This window comes from Hemicordylus capensis, chromosome 1 (genome assembly GCF_027244095.1).
Source record: "Hemicordylus capensis ecotype Gifberg chromosome 1, rHemCap1.1.pri, whole genome shotgun sequence".
NCBI classification, from domain to species: Eukaryota; Metazoa; Chordata; class Lepidosauria; order Squamata; family Cordylidae; genus Hemicordylus; species Hemicordylus capensis.
The window spans coordinates 283,637,636-283,652,200 of record NC_069657.1 but is presented as its reverse complement, the minus strand read 5'-3'; the positions used below and the strand labels follow the sequence as shown (position 1 = coordinate 283,652,200).

The 14,565-nt window shown below is 47.1% G+C and overlaps 1 long non-coding RNA gene across 1 annotated transcript; it reads right to left on the bottom strand.

Annotated features, from left to right (window-relative positions):
• Window positions 1-534: 534 nt before the first annotated feature.
• On the bottom strand, window positions 535-14,327 carry LOC128340954 (uncharacterized). The gene is made up of 4 exons (XR_008314106.1): window positions 14,074-14,327; window positions 5,477-7,903; window positions 4,387-4,584; window positions 535-3,452 (listed from the first exon to the last, which is right to left on the bottom strand). It is a non-coding gene; the product is annotated as an uncharacterized LOC128340954 (long non-coding RNA).
• Window positions 14,328-14,565: the final 238 nt, after the last annotated feature.

Here is a 14,565-nt window from a genome sequence, read left to right as displayed (position 1 = left end):
GAGAGTATCAGGCCATGGAGATATGCATGGGGGCCAGACAGACGGCAAATGCCGCCCAGCCAGGTTGTTCTATACAAGCAAGCCGTGGGGATGAGTAGCCTGGCAACAGCTCTCCCTGGCAACAGCTCTCCCTGTCTTGGCGACTGCTATGAAGACGCTGTCAGTGTGCCCCCTGCCAGCCCATACACCCACTTGAACATGTCCATCTTTATTTTTGCCCGGAACAGCGACCCCGCTCTCTTGGAGTCACTGGAAATCGAGGCTCCCCTCTTCCGCGATTCACCATGGTGACAGATCTGCATATGCTACAATGGCGGGAAATTTGAACAAGAGTAAAGATTTGTCCCCTGTCCTGGTGTTTCCCCAGTATGCCCACCCGGCTACACTGGGACACATGGAGCACCAAAATATCCTCTGGGTGCATGAAAGACTCCCCTGGAAAGGAGGGGGGTCTCTCTGTGCAAACGTTTTATCATTAACCAGAGAGAAAGGGGCCCCACGCAAGCAGGGGGCCCTTTTTTGATAGATCAACTAATGAGCACACAGTCTGATGGAAGCCCAATGGCTGGCAAGCCTAAGGTCCTCCCCAGTAGACTGGCCCTCTCATGAGAGTGCAAGAGTGTGGTTTGGTATCCATGGACTGCTTTGCCATGGCATCCTTCGCACCACAAGAGCATCCTTGGTCACAATGGGCCAGGCCCCAGGATATTTTGCCTTCTTAGGAAGGCATCATGTTCCCTTCCCTTTCCTGAGTAACAGCAAGCAAAACGGTGCCCCTCAGCATCTCCCTCCAACTAGAAATTGTACTTACATGAGATTGATTTGTTTCGGGGCTTTTATGATGGTGGCGGTGCAATCACTGTCAGAAGAAGGGCTTGAATGGCATGGCACTGAGCAGAATTTAAATGCCCTGTCCCTGCTGAGGGTGAGCATTCCTTTCTGGAAAACCACTATCACAATCAGACACAAGTGAACTGGAGGATCGTATCTTTGTAGGTCACTGGTGCTATCCTGAAAGTATATGGGAGACCAGAAAGAGGCACTGAATACTAACGTTCATTCAGCCCATCTGTGACCTGATTTGAACCTATATATCCAGATGGCAGAGGCTTGTGAATAAGTATATTGTACAAGTGTTTTTGCCCTTCCTCTGTCAAGGAATGCTTGCCCAGAACCAGTGCTTGGAAACTCTGAGAATAGCCTAATTAGAATGAAGATTCATCTATCAAGTAATTCCCTTGATCTGATTATATTATGAGTCGTTACTGTTCTCACAAAACTGGAAAAAGTACATAGGGACTGTTTCAAATATGTTCTTGAGGGCTTCTTTATTTATTTTAAAAGCACTTTCATACCACTCGTAGAGGAAATTCAAAGCATTAATGTCTTAACAACATTAAGACTAAAATAATAAAACACAACCATAAACACAGCAAGAGAACTAACTAGCAAAAAGGCACCTTTTAAAAGTGGTGATTCTCTTTATTTAGCAGGGGGAGAGTAACTGGCCCTATCCAACCCCAGCACAGGATCCCTCCAGTGGCCGTTGCTGGTGTCTGTCGTGTTTCTTTTTTAGATTGTGAGCCCTTTGGAGACAGGCAGCCATTTTATTTATTTTTTAAATTTATATCTATGTAAAATGCTTTGGGAACTTTTGTTGAAAAGCGGTATATGGATACTTATCATATTTGTATTCATAAGCCATCACAGAAAAGGCACAGGTCAGCCAAAAACCTGATGGAAAGGGTTGGTTTTAGAACACCTCCCAAAATTCAATAAAGTGATAGCTCTTCTTTTGACCTTCCCAGGAAAGTGCCACAAGGGCCAGCAAAACTAGTTGCCTAACCTCAGTTGGCAATTAATTTAGATGACCTCAGTTGCAGGCAGAGGTACACCTAGGTAATTTTGAAGTCTGGACCTAAAGGCTTTTGGAGGGGCCCCCTCCCCTACAAATTAAGTATCATCATGCTCCACCAGCCAACCACAATACCCGGGACAGACGAAAGAGTATATGGGGCCCCCCAGGGGCTGTGGAGGCCCTGGACTTAAGAGCGCTTCTGGTTGCAGTTAAATATGGGGAGAGGTGCACAGGATGGGAATCCTTTTCAGTAGCTGTTAGGAGAGAAGCAGCAGTGTTCTGCATCAGATGAAGCTCCCATGACATCTTCAAGGTAATCTTCATATAAAGCACATTACCAGAAGCAAGCTTGGACATTACAGAACCATGAACCACAAAGCAGGGTGTGACCTGTCCTTGAGGGGACAGAACAGCTGTACTAACTGTAGATTTTAAAAAGTGCTCCTGATCAGATAAGGCAGATGTATCTCTTTCAGGGTATGGCTGTTCCCTACTGTCATCACTTCCATCTTGTCTGAATTCAGCTTTGATCTGTCCTCCCTTATCCATTGATCACAATTTCCAAATACTGGCTCAGGACAGAAATAGATGCTGCTGGATGCTTAGCTAAAGACAAACAGACCTGGATGGCATCTGAATATTGATGACACTGAACCCCAAACCAGGGATATTGCTAGGTGCTTAAAAGATCCAGGGCCGGGCCCACAGCCCCACTTTTGATCATTAAACTCAATTGCACCCATCCACAAAAATAATTACATATTCTTTTAAACATCTCTAATATTAGAATGCAGCATCTATGAAGGTAGAAGCAGCAAAGACCTAGGTAAGGCTACTAGGAGCTCTCTCCCATGCTGTGTGCAGGTGCTGCCACTGCTGCACTTCCATTCTGGAAGGTCATGGAGTGGGGAGCTGGCTGATGACATCCAGTGCTCTGAGCAATTCACTGGGGGCCCATGCGCTACGGGCCAGCCCTTTATTTATTTATTTATTTATTTATTTATTTATTTTTACATTTTATATCCTGCTCTTCCTCCAAGGAGCCCAGAGTGGTGTACTACATACTTAGGTTTCTCCTCACAACAACCCTGTGAAGTAGGTTAGGCTGAGAGAGAAGTGACTGGCCCAGAGTCATTCAGCAAGTCTCATGGCTGAATGGGGATTTGAACCTGAGTCTCCCCAGTCCTGACACCCTAATGACACCCTGCCCCAAACATACTGGTGATTGGAAGCTTTATACAGATATTGAGCAACACTGGTGATAACAACAAATCCCAGAGAACTGCAGTAGCCTCCAGGAGGCTGACATAACCTTGGTGTGAGTCCTTTCAAACAAACAAAAACGCATAACAAAACATGCTCTTCAAGACACTCACTAGATGTACAAGGTGATCCAAAAGAATAAAGCAGTCTACTGTACTGCAAGCTGATGCTGAATCCAACCAGATGAACAGGAAAGTATTCACCCTGTCTGTCTCTCTTCTGATGAAGACAACCCTCCTGGAAGCTTTTCACACAGGGCTTTTGGAAACTCACATCTTCTCTGGAATGGAGGGGGTGCATTCACATATCGGCTAGATTTACCCCAAAGTCCCTGCGGGTTATCGAGGAATAGTTCACGTACAATTTGGGTTTCTCACTGTGCATTAGTGTGTAACCAAATTTATATCCCGAGTTTAAAAAACTCACGGTGAAACCTGCTGCGCATAACAGCCCCAGGATAGCTAATACAGATTCGGTCTTATAACAAGGCTGGTAGCCAGAAGGAGAAGAGTCTAGACTAACCTAGGCTAACATTTGCAAGTACAAAACTAGAATTTAGAATTTTGTTTTGCAGTTCCAATCAAAATGCTGCACCGAAAATTTTGTTTTTCATAATATCCACTGTGCTTTCTGTGAATTTGCTATATGCCGGACCAGACAGTATTTATTGTTATCACACATCTGCCAACAAGCATTATGTGTTCCTGTCCTATCTGCAGTTCTTTGATCTTTATTCCAAAGCACCAGCATTTGCAGTTTCCCCTGCTTTCCATTCCCATCTTCTTCTGTAAGCTTATCAGATCCCGAGAAACAGTTGTGCCAAGGCCAAATGCACATGCAAATGAATGAGGCTTTTCACACATGCAGCCTAGCCTGGGCTAGGCTGTGCATGTGAAGTGCCGGGATCAATCCCGATCCCGGTGCTGCCCTTGTGCCTAGTCTTGCTTTTGAACCTGGCGTATTGCCGAGGTTAAGTGAACCTGTGTCTGCCGGGAAGGCAGACGGGCTCCTGCCTTCCCTGCAGCCCATGAAAGCGGTGGCCGAAGGTCATGTGCACAAGCTTAATGATTTAGAAGTGCTACTATTTCAAAACTATCAGTCCCATGATGCAGTGAAATATTACACAGCCGAATAAATTTACAAGTTCATGAAGGCTATAAAGTTGGCTGTGCTGGCCAAGTGCCAGTGAGCCATACTTGTGTAACGACATCTGGGGCCTGAGTAGATGGAGAAAGGATTCCAGAGTGAATTGTTGGAATGCATACCGAAGGTTGCTCCTTTTTTTTCACCCGGCAGATTTTCCATGGAAATCCGTTGCGTAGGACTGGGAAAACACAATTGGTGATGGAATTCCTCCCATGAGCTTGGTTCATAACTACTCCAATATCTGCAAGTTATTATCATGCTGAGTTTTTTTTGGAGTGGTTGCCATTGCACAGGAATGCATTTCCCCCCTCAGTTATCTACAGGAAGAAGATTACAATTAATTATTTGAATCCCCCACGCCAATGTCATGTAAACTGAAAGCACCTGTTAGTTCAAAAGTATGATTATGAAGGTCTTCCTATGGCATGCAACTAGTGCCATGGAAAAGCAATGGGACGATGTATTCTCAAGGGAAGCAGATATCCGTTGAACACAGCTTGTTTGTCAGTATCCGAGGGATCACAATACTGTTGTCTACAACAGCATATGAGTGACAAAAAGGGGAGACTTTTTTGGACTCAAGAGCTATAAACCAAATATATTATTATCTCTGGCTTCCTTTAAAAATATATTCTGTCTGCATAATGCATTACTTTCCCTCTTTTTTATAAGAGATGTATCTGCATTTTCAGTGGAACACGTCAGGGGGAGAAGAGGAGAGTCAGAAGGACATGAGGGCAAGAGCTTTGAAACACTTAAACATTTGAAATGCTGGTCTGGTTCACACCTAGTCCCAGGGTAGGTTTTACATGTGGTGGGGTGTGGGAGGAAGCCTCGGGTTCATGCATTCGTCTTCATTGTACACGCAACAGTGTCAACAGGAGCCTGCTTTTGTAAATGTGAGGAATAGACACAGGCCCCTTTGTCTTCAATAAGCGGGGGGGGGGGAAACCATGATAAAGTAAACATATTTTGCTTTCCCAATCACTGGAGCTCAGGGACAGCCCTTCCATGAGGCAAGGTGAGGTGACTGCCTGAGGTGCATTCACAAGGAGGGGCCTAAGGGGAAGCAAGTGCCAGCCATGCTGCCACCACAGGCACCATCCCACAGGCCTCCCAGGTGCCCACTGCCACTGGCCTTCCACACACCACTGAGGCATGCTGTTCATTCCCCCCGCCTTGCCCTACTGAGTCTTTCCCCTTTTGTACCTGATACAAGCTAGGATTGCCTCTGCCATGCTCTGTCTGCTCAGAGCCTGCGTTAATGGTGATTTTCAGATGATGCGGATGGTAATATCAGCAACAACCGTTATAACAACAAGAAGAAAGCACATCATACATATTATCTCAGTCACCGGTCCTCATATGATTTCAGCAGGGAGTCCACAGTAAGTAGTTTGGTATTAATAGAGCACAGTTTGCATTGCTATCCAGGTGGTTTCACTTAGTTTCCTGGCTTTCAGAAGTTGTTTGAACATTCCTATGAATCCCTTACTCTAAGGTCTACACAGTACTATTATTTGCCTTTTAGTAGTCGGTCAATGTGGTGACAGGAAAACATAAAAAACAAAAGGGGAAAGAGCACTTCAGTAATATTGCTACTCCTAAATCAAAGAACATTTTTCCTGTAGTAAAAAACAAAACAAAACACAAAACTAGACGGAATAGATATTATGACAAATTGTATGCAGAAACTATAATATTGTCCCAATTTGAGAGTTTTATCAGGTTTAACTGGTCTATATTTTCTCTGAGGTAAAATATCTAATTTACTGTACCCTAATACAAAACAAACAACTTATTTGCATAGGCATGTTTATACAGACAGATCTCCCTTCACATTGAAGGTTAAGGTTATAAGCTACAGTACATGTCATTTGGAGGAGGATGCTTGAGCCTGAGAACTGTACATAACTTAAAGCCCACAGGCAAATAGGGATGTGCATGAATCAATTTTGTTTCCATTTGTACCCAAATCGAAACAACCCCAATTTGTTTTGGGTCCAAATCTGACACCCCTGAATCACCCCAGATTTGATATGTATTGAATACAAATCTGATTTGGATCAAAAAAGGGTCCTGGGGCCAAAAGAGAGGGGGTAGTGCCCAATGGGTGGAAGCTACCACCCAAATTTAAAAGAAATTGGGCAAAGGAATGATATATATATTTTTAAGTTTACACATCTTTAAGATTTCCCCATAGGGAATAATGGGGGTTTAAACAACCCTATAGCTCCATGTGGGGGGCACCAGGGTGGCTCAGAGTGGGGTGTGGTGGGTGGTAGTGCCCAATGGGTGCAAGGAAGCTACCACCCATATTTTAAATGAATTGGGCAAAGGGCTGAATTTTAAATGACTTTTGAAGTTTACGTGTCTTTAAGCTTTTTTCCATAGGGAATAATGGGAATTTCAGCAGCCTTAATTATAATTCCCCCAGGGCAGTGGCACCAGGGTGGCCCATAGCAGGTTGTGTTGGGTGGTAATGCCCAATGGGTGCAAGGAAGCTACCACCCAGATTTCAAAGGAATTTGGCAAAGGGCTGTTTTTTAAAGGAGTTTTGTAGTTGGCATAACTTTGGGGGATGATTCGGGGCAGAAATGGGGTTTTGGGGGCAGAAGAGTGGGTCAGGTGGTAGTGCCCCAGTGAGTGCATGCTACCATCCAGATTTCAAAGGAATTGGTGAAAGGGTGAAAGGAATTGGTGAAAATTTTAAATAATTTGTAAAGTTTGTGTGTCTTTAAGCTCTTTCCCCATAGGGAATAATGGGGATTTCAGCAGCCCCATAACTCCACTTCCGGGGCACTGAGGTGGCCCAGAGTGAGTGGTGGTGTTGTGCACATAGGGTGCCAACCACCCCCATACCCACAAGCCCATGGGGTACTAGGTTTTGTTGTTTCTGAGGTAGATTCTCTGGTAGCAAATGAGAATGGATTCATTTTCAATGACAAACAATGAATCCACTCTAATTTTTGCCATGGCCTCAGAATGCTGCAGTTGGGGTGTGTGTGTGTGGGGGGGGTAAATGGGTGCAGGGAGGAGGCTAGAGTCTGTGCCTTCCTGCCCACTCAGAGCCCGTAGGCTGCTGGGCAGAGAATATTCATACTGATATATTATAGGCACAGAGGGCTGGAGGACAGGTTTCTCTCTCTCTCTCTCTCTCTCTGTGTGTGTGTGTGTGTGTGTATATATAGATATAGATATAGATATAGATATAGATATAGATATAGATATAGATATAGATATATATAGGGAATGGGGGGAAAGGCAGAATTGTTTTTTAAAACCATGAGGCTACACTACCCTTCTAACCACCTACTAGTACTAGCTAATGGAGATCCCTCCCACAGACAGAACCCCTGTTTAAACCTCTTCTAAACTAAACAACACACATCTTTTTAAATTCAATTGCAACCCCAAACCTCCCTCCAAATAGGAAAAAAGTCCCAAGTATACACAATTCCATAGGGGTGTGTGTTTGAGAGAGAGAAAATGGATACTCACTCAGTCTAGGGCTTCACCCATGTTGTGTGTCCAGTTGTCCACTTCTGTGGTCTAGTTTCTGAGTCTACTCTTTCTTCTTCAATCTCCTTCTCTTTCTTCAGTCTTCAGATTGCAGCTGGGGGCTGGGGCAAAAGCCTGGAAAATCGGGGGGGGGGGATGGCGAGGTGGGCAATGGCCACAGGGGCTGGGGCTGATGGCTGGCACTGACACAGCAGGCACAGGCAGGCAGTGATTCTCTCAGCAGCGGGGAAGAGGTGAAAAAAGAATTCTCTTCTTCTCAGGAACAAAAATCAAGCAATGCAGCAGACAGGAACAACAACATAGGAACATAGGAAGCTGCCATATACTGAGTCTATCTAGCTCAGTATTGTCTTCACAGACTGGCAGCGGCTTCTCCAAAGTTGCAGGCAGGAATGTCTCTCAGCCCTAGCCAGGGAGGGAACTTGGAGCCTAGATGCTCTTCCCAGAGCAGCTCCATCCCCTGAGGGGAATATCCATTAATATCCATTCCCAGGCTGGCATGCAGCAGGGGCAGGCAGACTGGGTGGTAAGGCAGGCTGGGCTCAGGCTGACAAGGCAGAAGGCAATAGGCATGGCATGGAAAGGGAAAGCAAAGCAAAGCTCTCTCTCTCTCTCTTCTCCCACAAGACGGAAAGGCAGAATGATGGCTGCTGCCTCTTTACATCTAATTGAAAATCCCTCCTTGAACTCCCTCCCACCCTTGCCCCTTCTTCGACCCTTCCCCTGGCCAATGTGCAGTCAGTCAGGAGTGTCAGGACCCAAAAGAGCCAATCTGGAACCAGGAGGGAATCGTCAGCAGATCAGCCCATGCTTTCGTTCACTGATCTGAAGCTTGGAAGGGTGGAAAATTCAAATAGACATCAAACACAAAATGGGACTACATGGAGATCACCATAGAGGTCCAAAACAACAAAACCTTTGGCTCTGAAACGCTGGCAATTTGTTTTGAAGCCAAATCTTTTGGGACTTGCAGATGGGCGATTTGTTTTGTGCACAAATCGCCCAAAACAGGCAGATTCGGGTACAGATTGTTCCTTACCCGAAACATTTTGCACATCCCCACAGGCAAGCCTGAGATAAATATTAACTTTATTTATTTATTAGGGGATTTTTATCCCAGCGTTCCACTCAAAGAATGCCCAAAGCTTACAATTAGAATCAAAATACAACTGGTAATTAAGAAACCCAGAAAGCAGAATGCCCCAGAATCCTCCTGAATCTTGGTTGGTCCCCCTTGCCTTGCCAGTCATAACCTGGCTAGTTCTGCATAAAGAACTGAAACTCAGTCCTCCCCTACTGCCTCTCGGGCTGTGTTGCCCCCTGAAAGACAAACACACACTGAGCTTTGAGAACCAGAGAGGGGTTCTGTGTCTTTAACAATTGCATAGCAGATGGGGGCTTGGATGGCATTCATTCATTCATTCATTCATTCATTCATCATATTTCTATACCACCTGATATTGAAATCTCCAGGCGGTGATATAACATAACAAATATAAAAACAATATAAAACAGTTAACATTCATAAAACAGGTTAAAAATCTTGATGAATAAAAACATGTTGAAATTGAAATTAAAAGCCTGGGAAAACAGTTACGAGTTCAGGTCCTCCTAAAAACAAACAGAGGAGGAGATGCTCTTATTTCAGCAGGGAGTATGTTTCAATAAGGGGAGATGCTCTTAGTTCAGCAGGGAGTGTATGAAGTTTGCCAATTTACTGGCAAATTCCAGTTTACTGTCAGGTTCTCCACTTCTGCCTTTCAGTGATGCCAAATGGGGAAGGAGAACCTTGCACCTATGTTGGGCACTGCTACTCACTCAGGAGCTATTCAGCTGCAGTACTGAAGTAGCAACCCACTTGGCTCTTGCTTCATAATGCCCTCCAGTAAGCATAGCTGGCCCTCCTCTCCATGCAGTGGTGCTCCATGATAAGAAGCTTGTGAATTGCCACATGAATTGCCACATGAATTGCTGCTGATATCCGTGACTTCCCCAGGATCATTGTACAGTGACATCTATGGTGACACTGAAAAGCATAAACAACCTTTGGCCTTGAAGTTCACCGACTGTAATCAAGGGTTCCAGGAAAGCCAACCTCTACCTGCTCTGAATAAATATTAAAAGATCTACATTCTTCCCCACCACATTCCTTAATGTATGTTAAAAGCAAAACTCACAACATGCAACTTTACTTGCAGTGTAGATGGACTAATTATTACATTTGTTTCCTGTCTTTGTCCCACCACAGAACTCCAGGTGATGTAAGTGGGCCATTGTGACTGGAGGTGATGGGAGTTGTAGTCCAACATAATCTAGGGACCCAGATTTGAGAACCACCGGTTGGGATGTGCATGAACCGAGGTTTGGTGCCGTGAGGAGGGGAGCACTGAGGGGATCTATCTTTTTTTTAAAAAGATCAGGCTTTTATCCACTCTCTGCTGCAGCATGCAGCTTCCTGTTGTGGCAGGGCCTGTTCCAAGTACCCTCGTGTGGCACCAGCACGCACATGGGGTCCGTTGTGGTCTCATGAAGCCTGAAGCAGGAAAGTGGCTCACGGGGCTAATACTTGCTGGTGGAGGGACACACATCCTCAGTGAGGATTGGGGGTTTCTGTTCTGGCAGGGGGCATCATTGCTTTTCAAGCTTCACCTCAGAGCAGGGCATGGCATGGGAGCACCTGCAGGCTTGGTTACCACAAGTGGTGCCACTTGCCTTCCTCCCCTCCATGGCTGCTCTGAAGGGGTAAACTGGTTCTAGTCACAGCAACACACCCATCACCTAAGCTAAGTGCCACATGCAAGGAGTATCCTGTGTCCCTTCCTTCACAATGCCCCAGCACTGCCAAGGGGGACCTAATAGTGTTCTTGGCACACACACCCCCTCACCAAAGTGCTCATCACCCCACACCACACATGGTAGGGGGATCCCATGTGCCCCCCTTTTTCCATCTAACACCCCCAAAACAGCTTGTGCCCTCTCTGCCTCCCTACAGGGGACTTGTGGGTGTGTTCCCAGCTACACACAGTCCCACAAGCCTTTCTGGAACTCCCACGGCACATGCAAGGGGGGGATCCCACGGCCCTTACTTCCCAATCCCACGGCCTGAAGTTGCTTGCCACCCTCCCAACCGCCCTCCACGCCACTGGCCAGGTGTGAGTGGGGAACCTCCGCACTTCGATTGGAAAGGAGCACAGAGCTTTGATCAAGAAAGTTTTAATTTTATTTGCAAACAGCAAACTCTCATGAGCTGGGTGGGGGGCAGGTGCTTGCTATCTCCTATCCAATCTGCTTCCACTGGTGTGGGTGATTGCCCCAGGTTTAAAGGGTGGTGAACTCTTCTGACATCATGCAGCTCTCTGCCTCCAGATGCTCTGGGGCAAGATGTTCCCAGGTGTGTTTTGCAAAGGCCACTCTCACAGCCCATGTTACCCTCATACTGCCAGTGATCCTCAGGGGTTGCTCCACAACTGATAGCCAAGCATGACTGTCTTCTCCGCCTCACCCTCTGGATGTGCGGTTGAGTCCACAGGCTCCTCAAGGAGGACATCTCCCCTCATCCCACAGATGTTGTGGAAGATGCAGCAGGTCACAGCACATTGGACACCAAATCCTCCTCCACACCCAGCAAGCCATAGAGTGCACGCCAGCAGGGTTTAAGCCTCCTGAACACCCTCTCCACCACCATCCTGACACTGCTGTGCCTGTAGTTAACGTGCCTCTCCACAGCCAATCTTTATTATGGTCAAAGACCAACAGAAGCCTGCTGGAGAAGAAGAGAAGAGGATACCATCTTCCCCAAGGTGTGAGACTGGGGTGCCTGCCTGGCTACCTCTTCTCTTCTGCCCTCCCTGGTTGCCATCTGCCTCCCCCCAGGACTGCTTGCGGAGAGGATTTGCAGGGCTGGGGCTGTAAGGGTGACTGGGCAGTTTTTCCTGGTTCCACCTGCTGAGCTTGCTGCTCAGCCTATATAGGAAGACTGCCAGTGGCAGCGGGCCCACCACTGAAGGGGTCGCCATCAAAGGGGTCGCTACCAAAGGGGGTCGCCCCTTCGGGGGAGCCACTTCGGGGGAGAAATGAGGGCGAGGGCTGGACACTTTGTCCAACCATTTGTATAGAGGGAGGCATTCAATAGTGGGGCTTCTGTTTAATCAGTTTTAAGTTGTGCTGAGGTTGGGTTGAAGTTGCAATGTGTGTGGGTTTGTCTGGAGATGGGGAGGCAGGGAGTGCCTTCGTTGAATGTGGGGCAGCTATTCCGGTGGTGGTGGGGAATAGAAGAAGAGACATTGGCAGGTCAGCAGGCTGTTCCAGGGGAAGGGTAGTCAGAAATCTAATAGCTGTCCCCCTTTCCGGCTGTCCTGCCAGCTCTTTGACCTTGGGGAGAACTGCCAACATCCCACATAACCTTAACTTGCTCCTCTGCAATGCCAGGTCAGTCCAAAATAAATCAGAACTCATCCATGATTTGATCATGGCTGAAGGGGCTGACCTGATGTGTATTACTGAGACTTGGTTGGGGGAGGCTAGTGGTCCAGTTTGGTCCCAGCTTCTCCCTCCAGGATATTCTGTAGAGGAGCAGGTGAGGGGACGTAGGCGGGGAGGTGGAGTGGCTGTGGTCTATAAAGATAATATCTCCCTTACCAGGGTCCCTGTTAGGGTATCGGACATATTGAATGTGTGTACTTGAGTGTGGGGACCAGGGATAGATTGGGACTTCTGTTGGTGTACCGATCGCCCCGCTGCCCAATGGAATCCCTTACTGAGCTCACAGACTTGGTCGCAGAACTTGCATTGGAGTCTCCCAGACTTTTGGTGCTGGGGGACTTCAATGTTGTTCATTTTGGGACCAATCTGTCCAGGGCAGCTCAGGAGTTCATAGCGTCCATGACGACTATGGGCCTATCCCAAGTGGTCTCTGGATCGACGCATATTGCAGGTCACATGCTTGATTTGGTCTTTTATTCTGATCAGGGTGGTATTCCATGGGTGGGGACTCCTACGATTTCCCCGTTGTCATGGACGGACCACCATCTGGTTAAGGTTGGACTTACAACTGCTTTCCACTTTTGCAGGGGCGAGGGGCCTATTAGAATGGTCCGCCTGAAGAGGTTACTCGATCCGGTCAGATTCCAAGAAGCCTTGGAGGGATTCAATATGCATCACCATGCATATTGCATGTGCATGGAGGCCAGAACTGAGCTGCCACTGAGCTGGTGGCTTGGTAAAGGCGGGGGGCGGGGTGTGTGCTTCCTGCACCCAGAGGGCAAGCTGCGGTAGTGAGCAGTGTCACTGGCCTCCGCTCTGGCCAAGGAAAGCAGCTTTTTTCCCTTCTCACCACCACTGCCTTGGAAATGCTCCTTTACTCCTGTACTTGTAAAGGGGGTGTATTCTCACCGGATACACTTTTACAAGTATAACCCCTGAACAGGTTCAGCCTGATTTGATGGTTCTACTCAGGGGCGTAGCAAGGTTGGAGTGGGCCCAGAGACAAGATTTTAAAATGGGGCCCCCCCACTCAAAGTCCAGGGCCTCCGCACACCCCAGGCCCCCAAGGATTTAAGTCTGATATTCCAAAATAAGTATGCTGCCTGGAAATACATTTCACTGAATACACACACGCACACGTCACAATATATAGCGATATACATTGAGTACTATACATTTGTTTTACTTTTAATGCCTAGAACACACTAGAAAGATGAATGATTAAAATGGGCCCCTCGCTGCAGATTAGCCAAGGAGACTTTCAACCATGCAGGGTGAGCCTATGTTTGTTTTCTCAGAATTCTGAACAAATTCAGTCAAGTTTGATTCCAGGAGGTTTTTCACAAGAGGCTTTTAAAGCCCTTTAACACACATCTCTGGAAGGGAGGTGCTGCATTCACATGTTGGCCAGATTTACCCTGAAGTCCCTGCAAGTTATTGGGGAGCAGTTCACACACAAGAAAAATAAAATAAAAGCACCACACATGCTTCACAGTTCTCACTCAGACCTTCTGGGTTGCAAAACAACTTGAACATAAGTGCATTTATAAATGAATGAATAAAATAAATATAATACTGTTTCTTCCAGAAGTTTTTGTAATTTTCTGCCATGAAACAAGCCACTTATAGGACTTTTTAGATAGTTTTTTTTAAGCCAGCAAATTTTCCAAGCTGTTTAAAAATAAATATTCAGAGACTTCTCAGTCCCTCCCCCCCATATCAAAGCCCTATGGCAAGCAGATCCCTATATATCCAGGTGGGGGGGTGAGGAAGGTAACCACAAAAAGGAGTTCACACTCTACCTGGCAGCAGGGGGTCTTCTGCTGCAGAGAACAGTGGAGGCCTCTCTGGCTGCCTCCTTCCTGGCTGGCTTGGGCCCTACTGGAGTTCAGGCTTCACAGAGGCCTACACGGAGGCCTCCGTGGAAGCCCCGCCCACCCGCCGATCAGCTGAGAGGCGGGAGAAAAGGAGCTCTTTGCAGCTTGTCTGCTGCCTTGATTGCCGGCCAGGAGAACAAGCTGGAGAGACGGCGAAGAGGGCAAGTGGCTGAGGGGCCTTGGGGCTGGGCAGGGGGCAATGGGGAGTCACGTGAGGTGCCTCTGGGGGGCCCCTCCAGGCAGTGGGGCCCCCAGACAACTGTCTCCCCTTGCCCTATAGTTGTTACGCGCCTGGTTCTACTGTACACAGAACTGGACCGGGCCAGGTTGGTTCGAATCCAGTTCTGATTCTGAACCGACCAAACTGATTCCATGCACACCCCTAGTCATCAGATGTAAAACCTGGTCAACTATTTC